This window comes from Athene cunicularia (genome assembly GCF_003259725.1).
Source record: "Athene cunicularia isolate RWA chromosome 11 unlocalized genomic scaffold, athCun1 chr11_part2, whole genome shotgun sequence".
Lineage (NCBI taxonomy): Eukaryota > Metazoa > Chordata > Aves > Strigiformes > Strigidae > Athene > Athene cunicularia.
Genome location: NW_020799114.1, coordinates 1,051,060 through 1,056,730, shown reverse-complemented (window position 1 = coordinate 1,056,730; position 5,671 = coordinate 1,051,060). Strand labels below are relative to the sequence as shown.

The 5,671-nt window shown below is 64.5% G+C and overlaps 1 protein-coding gene across 1 annotated transcript in view; it reads left to right on the top strand.

Annotated features, from left to right (window-relative positions):
* Positions 1-5,671, top strand: part of WWP2 (WW domain containing E3 ubiquitin protein ligase 2) — a 37,174-nt gene that overhangs the window by 366 nt on the left and 31,137 nt on the right.

The window sequence follows — 5,671 nt, the reverse complement described above, 5'->3', positions numbered from 1 at the left end:
GAAACGTACGTACGGTCCGGACCCACCGGGGTTCCTCGGCCCCCGCCAGTCCCGCAGGCGCGTGGCGGCGGGGAGAGGCCGTGGCCGCAGCCGCTCCCGTGCAGTCCCCAGCCCTGGGGGGGAACAAGGACTCATTGTGCACCCGGGGCCGCCCGTCGGGGCCGGGCCGTGCGGAAGCCGTACCTCCGTCAGCCAGGGTGCCGCAAACCCCTCAGCTATTTGCTGCCGTTTGCGGTCGCCGGAGCGTGGCTCGTGACAGCAGCTCCCACATAAAGGCGGCCATTCAGGGCTTGGGCCGCACGGGCGGCTGCGCGGGGCTGGAAGAGGCTCGTTCTGTCTTTTCCGAGCAAAGCTCTGCCGCTTGCGAGAGGCTGGTATTGAACGGGGAGAGGGGCCTCCTGTGCCCTGCAGGGGCACGGGGCTGGTTCGGGCTCTACCCCGTGCCAGGGTTGGGGTGAGCTCCTTCCTGGCACTGCCAGGCTGCTGTGCCCCGGGGTGGCGCTTGCTGGGCCGTCGTCTCGCAAAGCCTGTGAGGACCTGAACGTCCGCCCCGGGTAGTCGCAGGGCTGGGCTGTTCTCTCAGCCAGCCTGCAGTGGGGTCTCTGCCCCAGGGCACCCCCCCTGCACACCCCTTCCCGAGGTGTGTGCGAATGCCGGGCTGGGCTCCCGGAGCCAGCGCTGCTCCCGCCCTACCTGCCTGCTCCTCTGCAGGGGCACAATCGGCTCTTTCATTAGCGAGCGTCCCAGGGGGCTGTGTGGAAAATGAATGGAAAAGGCAACTGGCTGTTCTAGCTTGTCCGTTAACATCCACCAGAAAAAACGTGTCAGATTTTTCCTTGACACTTTGGGCTGGGAGGGGAGGACTCTTAAAGCTGCAGAGTTTGCCCTGCCCTGCCGGGAAGGTGCTGTGGGCTGGGAGCAGCCGGCGCTGCCCGTCTGGTCTGGCCTGGCATCTGCAACCCTCTCTTTGCAGACTCACTGCGTGGCTTTGGGCTTTGCTGAAGCTCTGGGTGGGCCAGAGATCACCAGCGGTCCCGTGGGAGCCCGTGTCCCCGGGCGCATGGGAGACCCCGAGAGGGCTCCTCGCCCTTCCCTCTGCCAGCCAGCCCTGGGGAAGCGGCCGTGTCACACAGGGTGTGCACAGGGCGTTTGGGATCTCAAATCACCCCGAGTTGGGCCATTAATGCCCTAACGCAGCCTGCGACCCTCTGCCTGGGGAAGGCAGCGGAACGCGCGTGCCCGTCGCCCGGCCATCCTCTCCCCCTCTGCCGGGCACAGACCCTCCTCCCAGCTTGGCTGGGTTTGTGGGGTGTTGGTGAGGTTTTCTGTAAATTGCTGCTACGTGAGCAGAGCTGTGGCCTTTGGTTTATATTCCTGTAGTTGTTCGACATGGTGCGGAAGAATTGTTCTGGTCGCTCTGCGTGTGGGCAGGGGTGTTCTCGCTGCCGGTGACACCGTGGCCGTGGATGCAGGGCTCCCACCTCCCGGGGGCACGCTGGAGCTCCCCCCTCCCCGTTCGTTCTGTCAGCCCTCCTGCCAAGCGCACCTCGCTTCAGGTGCAAGAGTCTTGGCCCTGAGGCCTGGCGCCTGGAGAAAGAGCTCAGTGATGAGCCCGCTCGGAGCTCTGAGCTCCCAGGAAGGTGGGGAGAGCCTCCCGGCGCTGACAGCTGGGCCGGAGCTCCTGCTCCAGGCACGTCCAGCCCTGCTCTCGTGCTCGCAGCGCTTCCCGCTGCCTTGGCAGGAGCCTCCGGGGCCTCTCCTCTGGCAGGCAGCGCCCTCCCGCTTTCAGAGGAGATTGGCCGCGCAGATGGAGAGGTGGGTAAGAATGGGCTCAATCACAGAAAACGAGCTGGAGCCTTCCACAGAGCTGAGCTGCTCCCAGGGCTCCTGTAAAACAGCTAATTTGCAATGGCACAGCCCCCTGCCCCGGCCCCCGAGCTGCTCCCTGCTGCAGAGGCACCTCTTTGTTCCCAGGCTCCGGGAGCTCCTCGCCCGCTCCTCCCGCGGAACGTCCCCAGCCGCCCTCGCGCCACAGTCTGTGGGGAAGCCGATGCTGGGCCTTGCTGGTTTGTGCTGGGCCCCCTTGAGCAGTGGGTGTCTGTGTAGGTGCTGGAGCGAGCCAGGCTGCTGCTCGCAAATAAAAGTGCTCGCTTTTACTGCTCGCTGCTCGGGTTGCAAGTTACATCAACAGGCTCCCGTTTCTGGAGCGACACCACATGCCAGGGTTTTACAGATCCTGCAGAGCCTTTGCTTTCCCTGCTGCTGTGCCCCAGGCAGAGCTGCCGGAGCCGCGCGAGCCTCCGGGAAGCCAGCAGCAAAGCCCCAGACCTCTGGGAAGCTGCAGCTGCCGCCCTCCCGCTGTGGCTGCGCTGTCGGGGGCTCTGCTGCATGGCCCCGCAGCAAAGGCTCTGCGGGAGGGGTCGTGGAGGCAGATCCTCGGCCTGGCTGAGGCAGCACTTGAGCGAGCTGGGCAACGGTTCTGTAAAGTGGCTTGTCCAAGTAAGTTGTGGCGGGGGTCGGGCTGTGCTACCCCACGTCACCTTTCGGGCGTCGCATCCCGAGTGTGCTGCAGAGCTGGTGGGACTGCGAGCGCCAGCACCCTGCCCGAGCCCTGGCCGCCTCCAGGCTCTCTCTGGGTGGGAGGCCAGCGAGGAGACGGGGTCTGCTGGCTCCAGTCCTGCCCTCCCCTGGCCGGGCTGTTTGCAGGCGGCCGGCTGCGCCCGGTCAGAGGCAGGGGCCTTTCTGACTTTCTCCAACCATCTCCTCGTCCCTCCCAGGGCTGTGGTGGTTCAGAGGAAGGAAGCAGAAGTCTGACGTCCTCCCGCTTACACCTGGCAGCTCAGTGGAGTGGGACACAGTTGTCTCTAAGCCACTGGTGGCCGAGACTGGGTCAGCAGCAGGGACAAAGCTTCCCACTGCCTGGGGAGACTTTTACATTTTACCTGCAACGGTAAAGATTATCCCTTCCCCTAAACTCTGGGTTCCTCCTTGCTTTAGGGATGGCTGCGGAAGGTCTGACACCCCCCTGTCCTGGAGGGGCTGTAGCCACAGCATGGAGTCCTCCCTGTGGTTGCTGGCACGCACAAAGGTTAAGCTAGTCTTAGCTTGCTGAGCACCAGGGAGGTGGGTGCTGTGCAGGGTGCTGCCCACCAGCCCCGAGCTCTGGGGGAGCCCCAGGGGACGCTGGCACGGCTCGGTGCTCCTGCCAGGGCCGAGAGGGGCCCCGCTGACGTGAGGTTCTGCCCTGCTTTTTCTGTCCAGTGCCACGGCGCTTTCAGGGCAGGGTTCTGGCTCTGGGATTTGATTCTTCCGCGGGCTGATGGGGGGCGAGTAGGTTGCTGGCTGGAGCACTGGTTGTCAGGGCAGCCCGGAGGATCTGCTTATCCTCTGTCCGCACAAGCAGCAGTCCCGGCGCTCCCGAGGGGCGATGGTGGATGCAGCTTTGATCGCATGGAGCCGTGTGAGTGGAAACTGCCCTTCGCAGCCAGTGGAACTGTGCGAGGAGGGTCTGGGGAGCCGAGAGGGTGGGAAGCGCCGTCCGGCCCTGCCTGGAAATCCTGGCTGTCTGTGTGACGAGGAGCCTCCCCACCCGGGGAAGAGGCAGAGGGGCTGCCCCCCGCCGCGTGGTGGCTCTCTGGTGCTTGTGCCCGTGGGTGTCAGACGCGTGTGGTTCCTGGAGGTCCCGGAGGGCTCGGGCTGAGCCTGGGGCCGTTATCGCGCTGGCTGCTACCAGCCTCATTTCATGGAACCGTAAATCCGCTTAATGGGCTGGGTGGGAATTCCAGCTCACCTCGGCTAAATGGGAGCTCTGATGCTGCGTGCGGGGCACTGGAAGTAGCTGAACTGAGACCTTATTCAGGACCAAATCACCCCCCGACCCCCTCCCAAAATAATAATAATCCCTCTGACATTCTGGCTGCCGGCGGGACACAGGCAGCCTTTGTGCTCCGCCGTTCAGGGGACCCTCTGTTGGTGCAACAGCAATGTCCCTTTGTGCGTCCCGCGTGCTGGACGGGGACAGTGAATGGAAGGTTCTGCTAGTGTTTATTTTCTTTAAAAAAGCTGAAGGAGGTGGAGAGGGGGAGAAGGAAGCCGGCTGGGAGGTTCATGTTCACATCCTCCACTCGGAGACACCTTGTCTTTGCTCCTGCGCTGCCGCCCCCTCGGCTGGGCGCCTGCACAATGAGGGCTTGTGCAGCTGCGGTGGGGAGAGCAGGGCGCTCGCCGAGGGGGCTGGAGGGGACCCCCGGAGCATGCGGGCACGGCTTCCACACGGCTCAGAGAAAATGCCAATTCCTGTGGCATGGAGCAGCCAGGGAAACAGGGACTGGATTTGTTCTGGTTTTTGGCCGCGCACAGTAGCATCTTCTGTCACAGGCTCTTAAAACTCTGTGAGAGCGGTTCCCCTTGGAAGCAAACTGAGAGCAGCTCCTTTAGGCAGATGGGTAAGACCAGGCTTAGCAGAATCCCCTGTGTGGTGACGGGCGGGTAACACGCAACAGAGTCAGGCTCAAGCTCCGTGCGGTGCCGCCGTGAGCACGTGCTCCTGCCACGCCGGGGCCCGGGCACTGAGGGGCCACCTGCCTCCTCGGCGTGAAAACCTGAGGCGCTCTACGGGATCCACGAGCGCAGCCCGTCCCGCAGCCCTGTCTTCACTGCAGCGCCTGTGGGGCTGGGCGCGAGGGGACAGACACTGCTCGGGTTTGGGGGTGGTGAATCCCAGCGCGTGGCCAGTCGGCCCGGAGGACAGATGGCTACTAGCCATGGGCTGGAGCATGTGGTGTGAGTGCTGTGACCAGCCTCACGTCAGACCCCTTCTCTGTCCCTTTTGTGTCCCTCCCCATTGTGTGAGACCCGCAGGCGCTGCGGGGAGGAGCGGCTCCGGCCAGGGGAGGAGGGCAGGAGCCACCCTTGGGGTCAGCACGAGAGCTCATGGCTGCTTCTGGTCCTGGCAGCGGCCAGGTGGGTGCACAGCGGCCCCACAGTCTCTGCGCCTTCCTCCCTGGTGCTGTGCGAGGGCTGGATTCCACCCGGGGGCTGTAGGTGCTCTTTGGGTGGCAGTTGCACACCCTGGGGCCCCCCCAGCATGTCTCAGCCCAGAGCTGGAGATGGGACGAGTGCTCCATGGGGAGCGTGTTCCCATCCTCCTCCTGCTCCCGCTGGCAGGTACTGCACCCCGTCCCCGCAGCGGGCCGGGACAAAGCAGGTTGCTAAAAAATGGTGCCATTGTGTCATGAGCAATCTGTGTATAATAAAAATATTATTTGAGCAAATGAGTCAGGAAGCATCTGGGCTGGTGTCCCAGGTTGGTGCAGCCAAATTTTTCTGGCCTTCTGTGGCGGAGCTGGGTGTTTCGGTCCTGCTGGCTCCGGCGGGCATCGCTGCGATGGAGCGGGAGGGTCGCGGTGTTCTCCCTTCGCCCGGGGCTGGAGGGGCTGTGGGAGGCGTGCGGGCAGCCTCTTCGCCCTGTGCCTTGCTGGGCACCGGTGGCTTCCCGGTGGCGCTGGGGACACCCCTTGCTGCTGCGCGAGTGCAGCAGGGAGTTGGAAGGGCGCTGGGTGTCTGTCCTGGGGCGCAGGGAGGCAGAGAGCACGTGTGTCGGTGAGAGGAGGCCGGGACCGGCTCTCGAGCAGCTGCCGGGTGTGCGGCTCCGCGGGTCCCCTGCCCCGCC